This window comes from Sorex fumeus, unplaced genomic scaffold (assembly GCF_029834395.1).
Source record: "Sorex fumeus unplaced genomic scaffold, SorFum_2.1 ptg000070l, whole genome shotgun sequence".
Lineage (NCBI taxonomy): Eukaryota > Metazoa > Chordata > Mammalia > Eulipotyphla > Soricidae > Sorex > Sorex fumeus.
In genome coordinates, this window is record NW_026606127.1 from 3,128,801 (window position 1) to 3,151,017 (window position 22,217).

At 40.0% G+C, this 22,217-nt stretch overlaps 2 pseudogenes; one reads left to right on the forward strand and one right to left on the reverse strand.

Annotated features, from left to right (window-relative positions):
- Positions 1 to 15,179: 15,179 nt before the first annotated feature.
- On the reverse strand, positions 15,180 to 15,290 carry LOC130037206 (uncharacterized; annotated as a pseudogene).
- Positions 15,291 to 21,868: 6,578 nt separating this feature from the next.
- Positions 21,869 to 21,965, forward strand: LOC130036969 (uncharacterized; annotated as a pseudogene).
- The last annotated feature ends 252 nt before the right edge of the window (positions 21,966 to 22,217 follow it).

Consider the following 22,217-nt stretch of genomic DNA (forward strand, 5'->3'; position numbering starts at 1 on the left):
CTATAATCTCTAATTCCATCCCTAGTCCTCCCTTCTCTACTTGTACCAATCAAGACAAACTTCAATTTAGACCGAGTTTTCAGTAATCTCAACTAAACATTAAAGTAAAAAATAAGTCTGATCATATAATTCTGTTATCCAACAGTTGTTTAAGATGCTTACACAAATGAACAGAATATTGAGAAAGAAATGAACACTCCAAATTGTGTTTTAAGAAGGCAAAAATACATGTTGTAATTTTCCATATAAAAAAAGAAAATTAAAGTAAATTCCTTGGTAAATTCTGGTATTCTTGGAACCATGTTGCCCATAGAGTAGTCAGCTAACTAAGTCTTCATTAACTTGGTTTTCCTTGTTCACATCCCTGATATTGCTATTTTCCTCCTCAGATCCCATTCCCAGTAGATCATGTTCCCACTAGATCTTCTTGTTTCAAGCTTTGTTTTCGCCAAATTTCAAGCCCTTCCTTTTACCCTTATTGTCTCTTTTCTCATCATTTCAGACTTTTGTCCCAGCAATTTTTCCTCAGTTAATACAACTTTCTTTCAAGGGAGTTGAAGCTTGTTAGTTTTGAGAGTTGACTGGGATCATTTTCCTCTAGCCATACATTAAAGGTAGCAAAACACTTTTCACGTTTTTTTGTTCCCAGCCAGTCAACTACCCTTTCCTGGGAATATCTATTAACTGGTTCTTCTCAGGTCAGTCAGAAACTGCGTTCATTTCCCCCCATTTTCAACAAAGTATTTACTGGTACCAAACAGAGTTAGTTAAAAATATGTTCCTGTTAACATATATTTGCACTTGGGATCCATGTGAACACCTTCCACCTGGCTTTTTTTGAAGGTGGTCATCCAGTTTGCTTTTCTGGTGGCATTCTGTTTCTCACTATTCCTCTCCACAGCTAAGTGATGTGAAAGTAACATATTTAGTAAATGGTATGTTTGAAAGCTCCAGAATGAATGTGAGCCCTTTCAGCTCTCTCGGTCTTATATGTAACCTGTTCTTTGGAACCTATCTTATTTTCGTATTTTTGTTTTGAATATTATTTACAAATAATATTTAACGTATTTGAAAAACATCCACCAACTATCCCATGATGATCACCAGCTGTCCAGTTCTCTACCCGTCCCGGTTTCCTTTCCATTCATCCATCACCCGATTGAGACTCCTAGGGCCATCTCTTTCCACCAACACCTTCCCGGCAGAAGGAGAACCGGTACCTACTGCTTTGGAAGTGGTGACCTAGTGCGCATGTCTTAGTCCAGTACCTCTGGCAACGCAGCCCCAAAGCCATTTATAACGTTGGTTCTTGTGTGAGCTGCAGTTAACAGCGATGTTTAGAGCAGGTTACAGGAACCAGGCACGATGGAAGACCAAGGACCAGTCCTTCAAGCTAATATAATTTGAGCTCCCGCACCAGAAATTTCCTGATAACTGGCTTGGCTACCTTGGGGAGTTTACAAATCCAAAGACTAACAGAGGCAATGGACCGCATTGTGAAAACACGCTAGTGAAGTGTCACCGTAACAGCAACTCTGAATATTGCTGGGAATAAGTGAAATGTTGCAGCTACGGGTGCTGAACAGAGGCCCCGAGGACATTGGTACTTATCTTTGCATCTCCCAGGAGCTGATCTTCAGGCTTCATGCTTCAATTGTTCTCTTGGTTTTGTCCCTGTTAAGAGTCATCCTTGAATGACTCTGAGGGCATTGATCACTCATCAGGTAGGTTTATTCCCCAGTGTATGAGTTCGAATCCCCCAGCCATCATTTATGGATAGACCACCAAAACCTTTTAGTGATGTGTCTCAAATTTGGTTATTTTCCAAAAGTGGCCAGGAGGCGTAAACACAGCCTCCATGGAAGAATTTTTACTTTTCTTCTGGTCATCTTAGACTCATCTGCCTTCCTCAGCCTATTCCAAAATTATTCTTTTAACCAAACACTGCAGATCGTGCCATTTCTCCCAATTTTTTTGTGGAGGACACCAGGTATGGGGAATACTTGATTGTGCTATGATCTTATCTCTGGATCTGTGCTCAAGTTTCAGATCTGGTGGGTCTCTGGGGACCATAAAAGACTGCAAGAAATGAACTGAGTCCTTCTTGTTTGCAGAGCAAATGCCCTGTAGGCTATAATGTTCCTCTGACCCTACCCCACTCTTCATCATACCCATGCAATTTCTCATCTGATGGGCTTTATAACCCTGGACCAAGTTTGTATTTCGTAGAGTCTTGTCTATTCACCCTTTTTCCTATCTCTAACTTCCCATTCTTTCCCATCCCATCCTTCAACCCCCAGCCACTCCCAAAAACAACCACAGTTGACAGCATCTAAAAATTCATAACTTTTATTAACAACCAATTAACTATGATGCATCTCTTTAATTTGAAAAAATATATTAGAATAAATAAAATGAGTATGGCATGTCAGTGTTTGCCTAGGAAAACCATCTGGTACCTCAAGTGGAACCTACCGTTCCAGCTACTCCCATTATGTAGCCATAGTAGAAAGAGATGTCCATCTCTTTTTCCCTCTCAATAAAGTTCTGCACTTTCACCCAAAGATGTGTGTTTGGCAGCGTTCTCACGCTCCTTCTGAGCCTTCCTTTTCATAGCCTCACGCTCTGGTCTCTGCTCTTTGGTGATGGGCTTTGACATGACTGGCTCGGGAACATTGGGCTTTCTCCATGGAATCTGTTGGAAACGGAAGTCTTGGAGGAGAAACTGACTCTGACATTTGGTTGGCAACTGCCGCTTGTCCACAAAGACAGGAGGAGGTTCCAGCTGGAGGGAAATGCCAGCTGCTATTGTAGGGATCAGGTCTAGAAGCTGTGAGGTGACGAATAGTCCGGATAGTAGGGTTCTGCAAACCTGGTCGAAATGGGTGGTTGAAATGGACTGAGCAAGTTTGGGAGAATCGACAAAAATGGAGTGTTTGACCGGGAAGAATTGGCAGTAGTTGGCTGAGCTGCATTGATAGATTCGGGCTTGGCAGGGTAAGCTGCAGCAGGACGATGTGAGGCCACAGATTGTCGTCTCTGAGGAACAGGTCTAGCTTGGGGACTCTTCATGGTAAGAAACGGCAAAGGTACCAATTTGACCTCCCAGGAGGTGGCAGCTCAGACTTGGATGGAGATGAGCGTTTTTCAGCACGGCTACTTGGTTTCTGTGCTTTGACCTGAGTTTTCTCAAGGCCTTTTCCATCCCCTGTAGCACCTAGCTATGACTTGACAGCTGAGGATGGCTTGACATCTTTAGGCTTCTTTGAGCTACTCAGGACCTGGGAGGAAGAGATTCCAGGTTTTGGATCACTCTTCTTCCCCAGAGCATGAAACACTTGGACCGAATCCAGCATGTGTATGCCTAGGTAGCGGCGGGGCTTTTTAACGGCCTCTTGGAAAAACTCAGGTTGACTTTTCTTGCATTTCATCTTGCCAATGGTGGACTTTTCTTCTGCCTTGACCTTGTTCCCTGGCTGCTTTACACTAATTAGCTTTCTTAGACTTTTCTCGGGTGTTTTTTGTCTTCTGCTGCTCATGCCTCTTTTTCTTGCTGATCCTGCTGGAGGCAGCTTTTTGAGGTTTGCTGTTAGTTTTGGCCGTGGTCACAGGACACCTATCACTGACTGCAGCATTACGAACAGTCCCCCCTCCCCCTAGCAAGCATTCTAGGACTTTTGGCTGGATTTTGGCCTTGGCTTCTCCCTCAAGAGTTTCAGAAGCCTCCTTTTTGTTCTTCCTTTCTGCATCGGAGGCCCCCTTGGTGCCACTTGAATTTTCTTGCACCTGCTTCAGAGTGATGGTGTCAGTGGTGTTCATTACCTGCAGATCTTTGCATTGTTCTAGGTCTACGGGGATCTGGTAGGTCTCGAGAGGTTTTGAAAGCCCAGTTTTCATCTGATCAAAATTCTTAACTTTTTGTTCCTGAGTGTGAGTTGGGGTCAGCGCCAGGTTACTTTGGCTGGAGATATTATGGGAACTTTCCGAAACTCTGGTGGTGGATTACTCACAGGTCTTTGAATCCTGCTACTGCAACATGGGGGCAATTCGGAAATTTGTGTCAGACCAAATGTCTTACCTGAAAGTTGTGATAACAGGGAAGTCCCTATCCCCAGGAAATTCATCACTAAAAAGGAACCAAGGAAGAAATCAGTGTCTGCGAAATGAGATATTCGGTCCACAAAACTAGTGGTGCAACAACTGTGCACCTACCAGCAATAGGCAGTGGATTGTTACTGGGTATTCTACGGATAATGGACAAGTCCTGTGCTTGAAGATTGGAGGTAAATGTTGTAGTTCTTACTGTTTGTCATGTAGTGCTCTTGTTTTTTGGTTTTCTTTGTATTTTAAGAATTTCTGTGTAAACTAACTTGAAAAATAAGAGACTTGGGAAGAGTGATAGTACATTTGTTAAGGCAATGGCCCTGCGCACACCTGACCTCACTTTGATCTTTCGCATCACCTATGATCTCCTAAGCATCTTCAGCAGTGATCCCCAGCACAGATCCAGGAGTAATCCCTGAGCACTTCGGTCTATGACACAGATTCAACGTCCTCCAAACAAAAGTTTTTTTTTTTTTTAAGTAATTATAGATTTTCAAACTAATACAGCTGGAGCGATAGCACAGCGGGTAGGGCATTTGCCTTGCACGCGGCCAACATGGCCAACCCGAGTTTGATTCTTCTGCGCCTCTCGGAGAGCCCAGCAAGCTGCCGAGAGTATTCGATATGCCAGACACAGTAAAAACAAAGTCTCCAATGGAGACGTTACTGGGCCCGCTCGAGCAAATTGATGATCAACGGGAGGGCCTTTACTTTACTTTTACAAACTAATAAGTGCCATATAGAGCTTAGCTTTGTAATGTATTGTACTGTCAATTTATTCACTTTCATGAACAAATAAAAGGCCGTTAATATCATAGAATAAGAGTATGAATGAAGCACTAATTCAGCGTGATATTTGTGCTGAGGTACAGATTCTAGGTTTCATGATTTGAGTCAGAATCTCTGAACCACAAGTGTATTCAGAACCTTGCTGTTCATTTATGGAAGGGAAAGTTAAAGTGGTACCATTACAATTAGAGTTCTGAAACTTCTTAAGAAAATAACAAAACACTAGTTTAAGAAATGTATTTTACTTTTAGTGTGGTAATTCTTGAGGCCTGCTGACATAGAACAGTGAAAAATGTAGCATTTCCTGCCACAGAGGCTGAGTGGGATGGGGGGTATGGGTGGTAGGAGGAATACTGGGACCGTGGTGCTGGAGAATGGGCACTGGTGGAGGGATAGGTACTCCATGATTGTATAAATGAAATCGAATCACAATAATTTGTAAGTCTACAACTGTCCCTCATGACGTTTAACTAATAAAAATTAAAAAAATGAAATAACAAGGGAAAAAATGTGGCATTCTTTTCTCTGCTCCTGACATTTCATTATAAGAAACTTAGATGTCCATTATACTATCATAACTTCCAATCTCCATTAGGAGCTCTTATATTGAGTGTGAAAATAACATGCTGTAAAATGAGTGAGGGGAGTAAACATGAACTGAGATTTTTTTTAATTTAAAAATCTCAGTGTATATGAATACCACCTCTCTACGATCAGTTTTCCTCTTATTTGACCCCAATTTTTGAATTTTCTTTCTCTTCTCTCCGTTTTCCTCACCTTGATAACTCAATTCTGTGATAGGTTGAGCAGACAGAGAGGTCATTCCAGAGTCGGAGTCTGGTATTTGGTTATTTGCGGGCTGAACCTCCTTGAGACCCATAACCATCTCTCGCGATGAGTTGCTGTAAGATTGGGGGCAGAGCCATTTAGCCCTGTGTATGAAATGGAGTCATAGAACAGCAGACCGGAAAGGAGAGTTCCCAGATTGCCTGGATGATAGTAATACACCTGGCTTCCTTCCTGGTAGGGAAGTGACAGGCTTTGACTCTGATGTGGAACCAGAAATGGTGTTCTTTCCACAAGACTGGCAGAAAGTGATGGGTACACAGACACCGTGTTGTTGGTATCTAGGATTTTCTCATAGCGAGCTGCCATAGACATGGAAGAGACAGCGGGGTCTTGGTCAAGAATAGTCACAGAAAAGTCTCCCATGGAAGATTTCTCTTCAGCACTTCCTGCAATATCCCATTCCAAAACACTCAGGTAGGAAGCAGCTGAGGTGGATATATGACTCTGGTGAAACACTCCAGACAGCATTGTTGTGCTGAAATGTTGGTAAAGATAGGCACTACCCATCAGTGGTTGGAAAGAGGTGCCAGAGGATGAGGGCAGGAGCCAAGCAGAACTACCAGCTGGAGCAGATACTCTGGAGTAGTTGCAGACACTTCCTGTTAGGGAAGCTGCATTGTTCACCACGGGAAGGGAAAGCTGCAGAGTATGTGCAGTTCCCAATACAGATGGATTTTGAAAATTTTCTGTAAGGAACAAGAGGGTGATGAAAAAAATCTGTGAGACTAATAATCTCCTTCAACACTGAGAGGAACAATATGAACTTAAAATTTAAGCCATCGAGATGCTTCTAGTACCAACAGTCAACTGAGTTTCCAAAATTCCAACAATTTGGGGTGATTCAAAGCCTGGAACTTTTTGGCACTTTGTGCATTTCGTATCGTGCTCCCAAAGTGAACACAGAACTGTAGAAGAGCCAGGTGATCATGTCTGTACCTGGATTTCTTGCTTACAGACAGTTCTCCTTACCCTAGAAATTCCTGTAGATTGCCTCCTACTGAGTCCTATGCTGTTTCCTAGAATGGAAGCTTTTTCAAATTAAGAAGTCTAAGAGAAAGGAAAACATTCAGTGGACAAGAAGAATTCTGAGGCCCAGAGATGGCAAAGAGATTTTCTATATTCCAATAAATTTTGTTGGGCGGGGCATAGGGTGGTGTAGAGTTTGGACCAACAACTGACAGTGATCTTGGGTTCTTCCTGGCTCTGCACTCTGGAGTGACCCCTTAGAACATTCGGGAGAGTGTATGCCATGACAGAGTTTCAACTGGATTGGCTGTGTACAAGACAAGTGCCTTATGCCCTCCAGTACTATCTCTCTCAGTGCCTTTTGAATTTCCAGGTTACACATCCTAAAGCATGTGGACTTTTGGCCAGGACCCTGCATGATCACTACAAGTCCAGAAACCAGAAGTAAGATACCTTACATTAATTTAGACATTTGGGGTCTTTACAACTATTACCATTGTAATCATCAGGTTTCCATTTGACTTGTGCCATGAGTACCTGTTACTTACTGTTCACATACGACTTACTCTTGTGGATGCATTGAAGTTTACCCTCATTTTTGATCCACTTCAAAAATGACAACTTGAGTGTTTTCAAAGAAATGTTTTTGAAGCAAAACTTTATTTAAACTCTGTGTCTTAAACTGTTTGTCTAAAATGTAGTTATTAATAATTCTAAGAAAAATAATGCATACATGAATATAATTTTTCTATTTCATGTGATTTACATAGGAGGAAGGGTAAAGAAAACATCATGAAAAATATGTATCACATAACTGAAAAAGAATATAGATATTTATGAAATCTGGACTCCGTGCCAAGTAGCGTAGTACAGTATGTTATGGAGAGCAGACCAAAGAGTAGGCCTTGAAAAACAGTGGCTGTTATCCCAAACAAAACCAAATAAAACAGTGCAATAAGGTTATTAATAAATTTTTCCACATATACAATATGTAGACAGTATTCTATTTTACAAAAAACTTCTAGCCAAAAAATGGAATAGAAGGTGATTTTTGAGTGCACACTTTACCAGTCCATTAAAGAGAAAGGATTTATCAGTAACTACATAACAAAAAGAAAATAGGATTATGCGTGATTGTATTTCATAGACAAGAAATGTTTTAAATGAGTAAAATACAGAAAGAAATTTCGAAAGTACAAAAAATTATTCTCATCAGTACCTTTGAATATTAACCAGCAAACAACACGTGTTTAACACAGCATAGGATTTCACTTGATCACACAAGACACAGAAAAGACCATTTAAAAAGTGATCACAAAATATTGCAAATTTACTTTCAACCCCTAGATTAGAATTAGCTTTATCAACCAGGAAAACGTTCTTCTCAATGTTTAATAAATGAGCACCAAAATCCAATAAAATATCTTTAATGTAGGAAAAATCTTAATTCACAAATATGACAAAAATGTGTAATTAGATCTGTGAGAATTGATTTTTCTTTTTCCTCTTAGGATTTAAAACAGAAGTTCACTATTATCAAAATACTTTCATGTTAGGAAGAAAAAATCACATGAAATAATATTTGTAAAGATGAGAAGCCGCTTTAACCTGGAACCTACTTACCACACAAATGAATCAAATCTCCTTATTCAAGTTAGAATATACCAATTTTTAATTTTAACAGGCAGTGTGTACATGTACTTAAAACCATAACGTAATAAAAACATTGAAGATTATGTGTCTTCCACCGCCCTAGATCAGCACTATTAACTATTTATGGGAAGCATCATTTCTGAAGCGTCTTTATACTCAAATTGTCAAGAACCAAGTACTGTGTTCTAAGAGATAATAAGGAAAAATGCCAGCAAGGATGGCTTTCTGATAATCTGCTTTACCTACTGGTACCTTTCTTTTTTGATTTTAAATCTGTGGTTCTCTTCAACATTCTGAACGAACGTTTTCCCCTTCCTTGATAATCGACGTCCCTATGCTTGCTTGCTTGCTTGCTTTCCTTCTTTCTTACTTTCTTTCTTTCGTTCTTTCTTTCGTATTTATTTCTCCCTCATCACGTCTAGCTTTCGATTGGTCTATGTTTGATGAAAGTGTTCCCAAACTTTCTTACCTTTGAGGGCTTGCCTCCCTACCCTCAGCACTCCACACCTTACACATGCCCCATATTTTCTTATTACCTGGCTAAAATCAAATCTCAAAGATCAATGATTATTACTTTGTAATATCACTATATTTAAAATACTGAAGTATGAATACAAGTGGAGAGACCATTACAGAGAACACATACTAGTATATATTAACAGTTTTCCACAGCATTTATATTTTGTTTCTGTAAAAATACGGTATCTGATTTACTTGTTTTCAATGGATATCATGAAAAATTCACTATTAAAAGGAAAAAGAAACACAGACAATCAACACTCATATATATACATATATATATGTATTTATGTATGTGTGTGTATTTGAGCTCCTAAGTATGTCTAAAATATAATGTAATCAATGAGGAAAAACACTTTGTATGTGAGAGAAAGTAAGCCAATGTCTAAAATCACACAGCAAATGTCAAAGTCAAGCTAAAATGAGGCTTATAAAATTCTACTTGAATATATTCTTTCATTACTATGTGCTGTTTTTCCTTGACTGCTAAGTTAAGGGATGATAAATCTAATGAAAAGCTTTGAAAAGTATTATTCCTTACCTGACATGGTCAGAGAAGAGGAAATACCGATGAAAGGTAGACGAGAAGAGGAGACGGTACGAGAGTACGTCTGAACACTGCAGCGGCTTAAGACCACAAGTGTTCAGTACAAACGACTGCTCACTGGTGATTGGTCATTGGTCACTCGTCACTTGCCATGCTGATTCAAATTTGTTTACAAACTACTACATGGGACTGCCAAGATTCTATCAGTTGGTGGTTGGTTTGGTGGGAGAATGATGTCATAAAGTAGGCAGTTGAAAGGTAGAGGCTAGCCAATCAGGAGGTCAGAATCCCAAGAAGTAGACCGGATTGGATAGAGAGCGGGGTAGAATGAAGCAGGCTAGGGAGATGGAATCCTACAAGACAGTTATAACAGTTTCACTTTCCTCAGACTCCTGTGTTAGAAAAATACTCCCATGTTACTCAAGAGCTTAGCTATTTCATTAACAAATCAAGAAAATTACTAAATAATCTTTTATATTGCACTGTTAAAGAAACAACATTTGTTATTACTAGTATATTTTAGATAACGTTCACAGCACAGCGGGTAGGGCATTTGCCTTGCAGGAGGCCAACCCTGATTCCGATTCCTCTGCCCGGCAAATTACCCAAAGTATCTCGTCCACATAGCAAAAGCCTGGCAAGCTCCCCATGACCTATTCGATAGGCCAAAATCAGTGACAACAAGTCTCACAATTTGGTGTAAGATGTTACAGGTTCCCGCTACAGCAAATAGATTAACCGCGGGAGGACAGTGCTACAGTGCTATGATTGAAAAAAATGGTGGTTTCTTTCAATATTACAAGACATACTAGGATAAATTGTAGATGAATCTAGATGTGTTAAAGTAAATCAAATGAGAAGAAATAGTAAATGCAAAGGTATTTTAATTGTACAAGACTAACAATTGTTCTCAGTTTAAAACTGTAGAAGATAAAGGAAAACATATGCTCACTTGTCCAAAATTTTACAATCTGAAAGAAAAGGACAAAAAGCAAATTAAGTGATCAAAAAACCAGCAACACCAACAAATACTGGCAATTATTATGATAGGCCAAGGATGAATGGTTTTAAAAAATTAGTGTTGTGAAATAAATCAATATTTCGCTATTAAACTTGATAGAAAAAATAAGCATAAACCATGATCATATAATGTCTATTGAAAGAAGTGTAAATGACTAGTAAACACAAGAGCAATTTTCTTTTTTTTTGAAATTTGTTTTGTTTTGTTTTGTTTTATTATGAAACACCATGAGGTTTAGTTTAGACTTACAAGTTGTTGCACTTGGGTTTCAGTTATACAGTGATCGAGTACCCATCCCACCACCAGTGGCCAATCTCCACTCCCACCAATCCAAGTATCCCTCCTACTCCCCATCCCCCATCCCACCCTGCCTCTTTGGTAGGGCACTACCTTTTGTTCTATCTCTCCTTTTGGGTGCTATGATCTACAAAAGGGACATTGGGTGGCAATCCTGTTCGGTCCATAGACTAATTTCAACAGGCATCTCCCATCCTGGGCAGATCTTCCCAGCACCCTTTATTGGGTGCTCCATTCTCTATCTGCACTGCCTTTACCCCTAGAGAGTAAAGCTGGCCTCTAAGTCATGGAGTGAACAACCTGGTATTTATGACAGTTGTACTTGTGTGTTAGTGTCTTATTTTGTTACTTTATATTACCCAGATGAATGCAATCTTTCTATGTCTGTCCCTCTGTTTCTGACTCATTTCCCATAGCATAATATTTTCCATGTAGTACCACACAAGAGCAATTTTCAAGTTCACTGGTAGACAAAGAGCACAAAATAAAATGATAAATTAAAATGTCCCCCAAATTACGAGTATTGAAATATCAGGTGCTATCTTTCCCTAGCAAAGATGCTAGAAAATAGGCCTTTTAAAGTTATTTTATTGAGAAATAAATCTGTACAATAGTTAGGCAATATATAGCTTAAAGCAGTTTAATGTTCATTAAGTCAATGTCACTGTCACTGTCCTCACGTTGTTCATCGATTTTCTTGAGCGGGCCCAGTTAGGTCTCCAGTGTGAGACTTTGTTGTAAGTTAGCTTTCGTGTGTGTATAAGAAAATTCAAGGATCAAACTCATAACCTCAGAAATGTGCGGCAAATATTTTACCACTGAAGCATATTTCCAAACACAGTTAATGATTTTGCTTTTGCTTCTATAGTGCTAAAAATAGAAACCAAAATTTCATACATGCAAGCCAAGTTCTTTTGTCCTGAGCTACATATCCAGTCATAAGTAAGTTAGCTTTTAAGTATTGATATTAAGGAAACAATTAGAAAAGTAGACAAATAGATATAAATGTCCACATCAATGTAATCTTAGCTTGAAAACATTACAATTATAATATCTCAATAAACAATTTATAGTAACAGAAATTGGATAATCTTCTCCATTGCCATTCTGGAGGATGTGATGGATCCATTTAGGACATCAGAGGGCAGTCATCTTGGTCTTGTAGTTGGCGAAGGACAGGCGGGTGTTACGAATACTTTTCCCGGCTTCTGCCACATCTACCAGTACTTCTGCTCTTCTCTCTTTCAGGTCTTCCTTGATCGCATCTCTGCACTGCTTTGCGAGCTCGGATGTTAGCTTGCGGTTGCCTGAGGCATGCGCCAAACCATGCTGGCGAATTAGCTCAAGAGTTTTTGAAGAAAGGCGATTTTTTGTGCTTATCTCTCTCTTGGAATTCCTCGCCCATACATGGAGGTGCTGAACCAGTCATATTCCTCGTCAATGTTGTCAACAATGGCATCTTCCCATGTTGCCGCAATAGTACCAAAGAGTTCACAGTTGGTGGTCATTCTGAGAGTTCTCTTTTTGAACTTTGTAGCCCTTTCTCCCTGCTCTGTGAAGTAGAATTTTGCACGAAGGAGACGGTGGTCCGATCCCGTTCGAAATTTTGGCACAACAGTGACATCTGTCAGGCAAAACCGTCAAGTGAATATGATGTGGTCTATTTCGTTGTGGAATCTTCCACCGGGAGACTCCCATGTCCATCGTTTAGATTCTGCCTTCTGGAACTGTGAGTTACCATGAATGGTCTTGGTCAACATGATGAACTCTGACAGTCTCTCACCCTGTTCGTTCCATTCTAGGCCATGGATCCTGATGTGAAGTTCTTCAGATGATCTTCTCGGTCCTATCTTGGCATTAAAATCACGCACAATGATCTTGTAGAAGGTGTGGTCTTCTTTATAGAACTTCTCTAGCTCCATGTAGAACTTCTCGATTTCTCTTTCATCATAATAAGATGTTGGTGCGTAGACAACGAAGATAGATGCTGGCCGACTTTGACCGTGAGTGTGGGAAGATAAGACTGCAGCTGAATCTTATGAAGTCAATGTTTATGAGAAGCAGCCTTGTTCCTGATGCCCCATTCGCTCTCAACGAAACGACCATCTCCGAAAGCATCAGGTATGTGCACCTAGTTCGAGAGGTCAACATGACAAATGACCTGGCACCCGAGCTGTGCAGTAGGAAGAGACCGGCTTGGAATGCCTTCAAGAACGTCGAAGAAATAGCTAAGAGGATGAAGAACCTCCGGCTCTGGGCACATCTCTTTGATTCCACTGTTCTTCCTGCATTAACATATGCCTCAGAGACCTGGGCCCTACGCAAACAAGATGAGAATGGTATTCAGGTCTCCCAAGGAAGAATAGAAAGAGTTATGCTTGGAATATCACGTTTCACTCAATTGAGAGAAAGAATCCGGAGTTCTGACATCCATCGCCGATCAAGAATCAGGGACGCTGTCTCATTTACCGAGGTGTCGAAAATCAGATGGGCTGGTCACGTAATGAGATTTAAAGACGACCGCTGGACTAGAGCTGTTACCGACTGGATTCCTCGGGATGTCAAAAGACCGCGTGGCCGCCCAACTTCCAGATGGTCTGACTTCTTCGTCAAGATCATTAACGATCGGTTTGAGGCCCTTCATGTTCCCGGAGCGAACAGATGCCATTGGGCTACACTAGCACGCGCCAGGGACAAATGGAGATGTTACTGGCACCCGCTCAAGCAAATCGAAGACTAACGGGAAGTTAAGTGATTAAGTGATTAAGAATACAACATTCCTTCAAGAGAGTTGAAGCTTGTTAGTTTTAAGTGATTTCTGGGATCAATTCCCTCCAGCCATACATTAAAGGTAGCAAAACACTTTTCACGTTTTTCTGTTCCCAGCCAGTCAACTACCATTTCCTGAGAAAATCTATTAACTGGTTAGTCTCATGTCAGTCAGAAACTGCTTTCATTTCCCCCCATTTTCAACAAAGTTATTACTGGTACCAAGCAGAGTTGGTTAAATATATGTTCCTGTTAACATATATTTGCACTTGGGATCCATGTGAACACCTTCCACCTGGCTTTTAATGAAGGTGGTCATCCAGTTTGCTTTTCTGGTGGCATTCTGTTTCTCACTATTCCTCTCCACAGGTAATTGATGTGAAAATAACATATTTAGTAAACGGTATGATTAAAAGCTCCAGAAGGAATGCCAGCCCTTTCAGCTTTCTGGGTCTTATATGTAAACTGTACTTTGGAACCTATCTTATTTTCGTATGTTTGTCTTGAATTTCATTTTCAAAAATATTTTAACGTATTTGAAAAAAATCCACCAATTATCCCATGATGATCACCAGATTTCCACTTCGCTACCCTTCCCGGTTTCCTTTCCAACCATCCATCACCACATTAACTCTCCTAGGACCATCTCTTTCTACCACAACCTTCCAGGCTCAAGGTCAATTCGTACTAACTGCTTTGGGAGTGGTGACCTAGGATGCATGTCTTTGTATGGTACCTACCACAATGGAACCACAACGTCATTTATAAAGTTGGTTCTTGTGTGAACGGCAGTTAAAAGCGATGTTTAGAGAAAGCTACAGGCAACAGGGACCATGGAAGACCAAAGACCAGCCCCTCAAGCTAATATAATTTGAGCTCCCGCCACCAGAAATTTCCTGAAAGCTGGCTTGGCTAACTTGGGGAGTTTACAAATTCAAAGACTTACATAGGCAATGGACCGCATTGTTGAAACTCACTAGTAAAGTGTCACCATGATAGCAACTCTGAATATTGTTGGGAATAATTGAAATTGTGCAGCTAGGGGTGCTGAAAAGAGGGCTCGAGGACATGGTGTCTTATCTTAGCATCTACCAGGAGCTGATCTTCAGGCTTCATGTGTCAACTGTTCTCTTGGCTTTTTCCTTGTTAAGAGTCATCCTTGAATGACTCTGAGGGCATTGATCACTCATCTGGTAGGTTTATTCCACAGTGTATGTGTTCGCATTCCCCAACCATCATTTATGGATAGACCACCCAAAACTTTTAGTGATGTGTCTCAAATTTGCTTCCTTTCCAAAGGAGGCTATGAGGTGTAAACACAGCCTCTATGGAAGAATTTTTACTTTTCTTCTCATCATCTTAGACTCATCTGCCTTCCACAGCCTATTCCAAATTTATTATTTTAACCGAAAACTGCAAACCGTGCCATTTCTCCCATTTTTTTCGAGGACACCAGTGATGGGCATACTTGACTGTGCTCTAGTCTTACTCTTGGCTCTGTGGTCAAGTTTCACATCTGGTGGGTCTCTGGGGACCATAAAAGATTGCAAGAATTGAACTGTGTCCTTCTTGCTTGCAGAGCAAATGCACTGTCAGCTTACTCTTCCTCTGACCCTACCCCACTCTTCATCAGGCCCATGCAATTTCTCCTCTTAAGGGCTTTATGCAGTCGAGTTTCCCACATTTGGGGAAATCGCAGGGGTCAGCACATCCCAAGTGCAATGGATGGGCCTCACCCTGGGAAAACCACCTACATGATCATGGTATCTCCCCTGCCCTGGACCATGTTTGTATTTCTTAGAGTCTTGTCTATTCCCCCTTTTTCCTCTATCTAACTTCCCATTCTTTCCCAGCTCCTCCTTCAACACTGAGCCACTCCCAAAATCAACCACAGTTGACAGCATCTCAAAATTCAGAACATTTATTAACAATCAATTAACTATGATGCATCTCTGGAGTGATAGCACAGCGGTAGGGCATTTGCCTTGCACACAGCCAACATGGCCGACCCGAGTTCGATGCATCTCTTTAATTTGAAAAAAAAAATTAGAATAAATAAATGGTGTATGGCATTTCAGTGTTTGCCTAGGGCAACCATCTGGTACCTAAAGTGGAACCTACCATTCCAGCTCTTACATTACGTAGCCATAGTAGAGAGAGATGTCCAACTCTTTTTCCCTCTCAATAAAGAACTGCACTTTCCCCCAAAGAGGTGTGTTTGGCATCGTTCTCACGCTCCTGCTGAGCCTTCCTTTTCATAGCCTCACGCTCTGGTCTCTGCTCTTTGGTGATGGGCTTTGACATGACTGGCTCGGGAACATTGGGCTTTCTCCATGGTTTAGGTTGGAAACGGAAGTCTTGGAGGAGAAAGTGACTCTGACGTTTGGGTGGAGACTGGCGCTTGTTCACACAGACAGGAGGAGCCTCCCGCTGTAGAGAAGTGCCAGCTGCTGTCTTGTAGGGATCAGGTCTAGAAGCTGCAGGCTGATGAATAGGCCGGCTACTAGGGTTCTGCAAACCTGGTCGAGATAGGTTGGTTGAAATGGACTTAGCAGGATTGGAAGGACCAGTCAAAAATGCAGTGGTTGACGGGGAAAAATTGGCAGCATTTGGCTGAGCTGCATTGGTAGAGCCAGGCTTGGCAGGGTTAGCTGCAGCAGGAAGATGTGTGGCTTCAGATTTTCGTCTCCGAGGAACAGGTTCAGCTTGTGGATTCTCCATGGTAAGAAACGGCAAAGGTACCAATTTGACCTTCCCAGGAGGTGGCAGCTCAGACTGGGATGGAGATGAGCGTTTATCAGCACTGCTACTTGGTTTCTGTGCTTTGACCTGAGTTTTCTCAAGGCCTTTTCCATCCCGTGTAGCACCTAGCCATGGCTTGACAGCTGAGGATGGCTTGACATCTTTGGGGTTCTTTGAGCTACTCAGCACCTCGGAAGAAAAGATTCCAAGTTTTGGATCACTCTTCCCCAGAGCATGAATCATTTGGACAGAATCCAGCATGTGTATGCCTAGGTAGCGGCGGGGTTATTTAACTGCCTCTTGGCAAAACTCAGGTTGAGTTTCCTTGCATTTCATCTTGCCAATTGTGGACTTTTCTTCTGCCTTGACCTTGTTCCCTAGCTGCTTACACTCATTAACTTTCTTAGAGTTTTCTCTGGTGTTTTTTATCTTCTCCTGCCCATGGCTCTTTGTCTTGCTGATCCTGCTGGAGGCAGATTTGTGAGATTTGCTGTTAGTTTTGGCTGTGGTCACAGGACACCTCTCACTGACTGCAGCATTACAAACAATCCCTGCTCCCCTCAGCAAGCATTCTCAGACTTTTGGCTGGATTTTGGCCTTGGGTTATCCCTCAAGAGGTTCAGAAGCCTCCTTTTTGTTCTTCCCTTTTGCATGGGAGGTCCGCTTAGTGCCACTTGAATTTTCTTGCACCTGCTTCAGAGTGATGGTGTCAGTGGTGTTCATTACCTGCAGATCTTTGCATGATCTAGGTCTACTGGGATCTGGTAGGTCTCCAGAGGTTTTGAAAGCCCACTTTTCATCTGATCAAAATTCTTACCTTTTTGATCCTGAGTTGGAGTTGGTGTCAGCGCCAGGTTACTTTGGGCTGGAGATATTATGGGAACTTCCCCAAGATCAGGTGAGTACCTGTTACTTATGGTTCACATACAACTTAATCTTGTTGATGCATTGACGTTTACCCTGATTTTTGATCCATTTCAAAAATCATTACTTGAGTTTTTCCCAAGAAATATTTTTGGAAGGAAAACTTTATTTAAATTCTGTGTCTTAAGTTGTTTATCAACAATGTAGTTACTCATAACTCTAAGAATAATAATGCATACACGAATATAATTTTTCTATTCAATGTGATTTACATAGGAGGAAGTGTAAAGAAAACATCATGAAAAATATGTATCACAGAACTGAAAAAGAATTATGTAGATATTAATGAAATCTGGGCTCTGTAGCAAGCAGCATAGTACAGTATGTTATGGAGAACAGACCCAAGAGTAAGCCTTGAATAACAGTGGATGGCATCCCAAACAAAACCAAATAAAACAGTACAATAAGGTTATTACTAAATTGTTCCACATATACAATATGAAGACTCTATTTTATTTTAGTAAAAACTGCTAGCCAAAAAATGGAATAGAAGGTGATTTTTGAGTGACACTTTACCAGTCCATTAAAGAGAAAGGATTTATCAGTAACTACATAACAAAAAGAAAATAGGAATAAACGTGATTGTATTTCATAGAGATGAAATGTTTTAAATGAGTAAAACACAGAAAGAAACTTCGAAATTACAAAAAATTATACTCATCAGTACCTTTGAATATTAACCAGCAAACAACATGTGTTAAACATAGCAGAGGATTTCACTTGATCACACAAGAAACAGAAAAGACCATTTAAAAAGTGATCACAAAATAATGCAAATTTACTTTCAACGCCTATATTAGAATTATCTTTATCAAACAGGAAAACTTTCTTCTCAATGTTTAATAAATGAGCACCAAAATCCCATAAAATATCTTTATGTAGGAAAACTCAGAATTCACAAATATGACAAAAAATGTGTAATTAGTCATGTGAGACTTGATTTTTCTATTTCCTTTTAGGATCTAAAAACAAAACTTGACTATTATCAAAGTACTCTCATGTTAGGAAGAAAAAATCACATGAAATAATATTTGTAAAGATGACAAGCAGCTTTAACCTGGAACCTACTGACCACACAAATGAATCAAACCTCCTGATTCAAGTTAGAATATACCATTTTTTTTAACAGGCAGCGCATACATGAACTTAAAAACCAGAATGTAATAAAAACATTGAAGATTCTGTGTCTTCCACCGCCCTAGATAAGCACTATTAGCTATTTATGGGGAGCATCATTTCTGAAGCGTGTTTATACTCCAAATTGTCAAGTACCAAGTACTGTGTTCTAAGAAATAATAAGGAAAAAAGCCAGGAAGGATGGCTTTCTGATAAAGAGCTTTGCCTACTGGTACCCTATTGAAGGCATAGTATATTTCTAGTCCTGACATTTATTGAAGTAAAATTCTTTGACTTGCTCTCAGTGAATTATTCTCAGCATATTTCATATATATATTCTTTCTTTTTTGATGTTAAGTCTTTGGTTCTCTTCAATTTTATGTCCAAACGTTTTCCTCTTCCTTGATAATCGAAGTCCCTATTCTTTCTTTCTTTCCTTCCTTCTTTCTTTCTTTCTTTCTTTCTTTCTTTCTTTCTATCCTTCTTTCTTTCTTTCCTTTTTTTTTCTCCCTCATATTGTCTTGGTGTCGATTGGTCAATGTTTGATGAAAGTGATCCCAAACTTGCTTACCTTAGAGGTCTTGCCTCCCTAATGCTCAGCACTCCGCACCTTCCCCATGCCCCATATTTTCTTATTACCTGGTTTAAATAGAAATCTCAAAGATCAATGATTATTACTTTGTAATATCACTATATTCACAATACTGAAGTATAAATACAAGTGGAGAGACCACTACAGAGAACACATGCTAGTATATATTAACAGTTGTTCACAGCATCTATATTTTCTATTTCTGTAAAAATACTGTCTCTGATTTACTTGTTTTCAGTGAATATCATGTAAAATTCTATATTAAAAGGAAAAAGAAACACAGAGAATCAAACCTCATATATATATATACATATATATAAATATATATGTTCGTGTGTGTGTGTATGTTTGTTTGTGTATTTGAGCTCCTAAGTATGTGTAAAATATAATGTAATCAATGAGGAAAAACACTTTGTATGTGTGAGAAAGTAAGCCAGTGTCTAAAATCACACAGCAAATGTCAAAGTCAAGCTAAAATGAGGCTTATAAAATTCTACTTGAATATTTTCTTTCATTACTACGTGCTGTTTTTACTTGACTGCTAAGTTTAGGGATGATAAATCTAATGAAAAACTTTGAAAAGTATTATTCCTTACCTGACATGGTCAGAGAAGAGGAAATACCGATGAAAGGTAGACGAGAAGAGGAGACAGTAGGAGATTACGTCTGAACACTGAAGCAGCTTAAGACCACAAGTGTTCAGTACAGAGACTGCTCACTGGTGATTGGTCATTGGTCACTCGTCACTTGCCATGAAGATTCAAATTTGTTTACAAACAACTACATGGGACCCCCAAGATTCTACCAGTTGGTGGTTCGTTTGGTGGGAGAATGATGTCATAAAGTAGGCAGGTGAAAGGTAGAGGCTAGCCAATCAGGAGGTCAGAATCCCAGAAGAAGATCGGATTGCATAGAGAGTGCAGTAGAATGAAGCAGGCTAGGGAGATGGAATTCTACAAGACGGTTATAACAGTTTCACCTTCGTCAGACTCTTGTGTTAGAAAAATACTCCCATGATGCTCAAGAGCTTAGCTATTTCATTAACAAATCAAGAAAATTACTAAATAATTGTTTATATTGCACTGTTAAAGAAACAACATTTGTTATTACTAGTATATTTTAGATAACGTTTACAGCACATCGGGTTGGGCATTTGCCTTGTAGGAGACCAACCCTGATTCCGATTCCTCTGCCCGGCAAGCTACCCAGAATATCTCGTCCACATAGCAAGAGCCTGGCAAGCTACCCATGACGTATTCGATAGGCCATAACTAGTGACAACAAGTCTCACAATTTGTTGTAAGATGTTACTGGTTCCCGCTCGAGCAAATGGATGAACCACGGGAGGACAGTGCTACAGTGCTATGATTGAAAAAATTGGTGGTTTCTTTCAATATGACAACACTTACTAGGTTAAGTTGTAGATGAATCGAGATGTGTGAAAATGTAAATAAAATGAGAAGAAATAGTAAATGCACAGGTATCTTATTTGTACAAAACAAACAGTTGTTCTCAGTTTAAAACTGTAGAAGATAAAGAAAAACATATACTCATTTGTGTCAAAATTTTTCAACCTGAAAGAAAAGGACCAAAACCAATTTAAGTAATCAAAAAACAAGCAAAACTAACAAATACTGGCAATTAATATGATAGGCCAAGGATGAATGTTCTTAATAAATTAGTGCTGTGAAAAAAATCAGTATTTAGCTATTAAACTTCAATATTAAAAATAAGCATAAACCATGATCATATATAAAATGTATTGAAAGAAGTGTAAATGACTGGTAAACACAAGGGCAAGACACTCGCAAATGCCTACCAGGTTCTCTCAGAGTGAGAACTGGACAATAATTGTTGTCTTATCAACAAAATCCAGTCTCTGTATCTTGGCCATTGATGGGATTACATGGCTCCAGGGGCAGTTCATGGTTGTAACACTTAGCTACTAGGAGATGGGGGATCTGGTTGGAGGGGGCCCAGTCTTGATCTGAGCAGCCTTGGAGATCTCATCCCCCGGTTGCGCACACCTGGGTTCCTCTGTCAGATTCGTTCATGCATGAGGCTCCTTCAAGCTTGGGGAGAGTAGTCTAAAGCGTACCTATGGCTGGTTGCAGAGGTCTTCAGGTGCCGGGGCTCTGCTCGGCGCGGTGAGGGAAACTCAACACACCGCCTCCAAGGGACCCTGGTGAAGAAAGCCAGGTGTGGGGTCAGGAGACTGTCATTTTAGACATATTTGGAATTAATTTTAGATCAAAAAGTACACATCATTCTAACTACGTATGTGCTTAGTAATAAATTACTACACACTTGTTCAATCACCTAAGAAACCCCACTCTGCTCAGATAACTAGATTTTTAATTATAGGTCTGTTTTGCCTGTGTGTCATGACTGAGAATCACTATCATTAGATACGAAACTCACTATACACAAAGATGCACACAGGCTGCTTTGAGTCATCTGTGTTGTTAATGTATGTTGGCCATTAAACTTCACTGAGACCCTTTATTCTGTCCTTTACAGGAGCCTCATAAGTGTCAACTTCCATTCAAGTTGAACTTATAATAATGTGGAATGAAATCATCAATATGATCCTCACCTCTTCCTTCAGGAGAAAAATCCTACTTATATTCAAGGTGGTCAAAGTGCAGACAACACCATCCACCTTTTCCTGGAGATGTACACGGGACTGAGGTGAGAACAGCAAAAGGCTCTAGTTTAATGGTCTTAATGAAGGTTTCAGGGAAGTGCATTAAACAGGACTCATATAACATCTTCCAAAAGAATTATTTTGTAAAACTGATGCCTTGATTATGGTAAAAGATAATATGGTAAAAACCATATTTTTCTTTCTGGGACATTAAAGTTCTAAATCTATCAAGCTGCTTTGAAATACTTTCTTTGATTAGGTACCACTGTCTGCCATAGGGTAAGTAAGGACAACACTCAAATTAATCAGAACAGAAAAAATAACTCCTACTAGGTTTGGTTACACATATACTAAAATTGAAATGATACAATGATGAGCATGGTCCTTGCACAGAGATGACATGCAAACTTGTAAAGAGTTCCATATTTTTGTTGCAAGAAGAACTAACATGGCTACTTTAAGCTAAGGCAATTCCCACAAGTACAAAAATTCTACATAAAGATAGCACAAATCCCCATAACAACAATCTCTCTCAATGTCTATGGACTAAATGTGCCAATTCAGAGGCACAGAATAGGAAGATGAATTAGAACACTGAACCCAACATTCTGATACCTGCAAGAAACATATCTGAGCAATCAAAGCAACCATGGGCTAAAAGTAAAAGGCTGGAAAAAAAGTA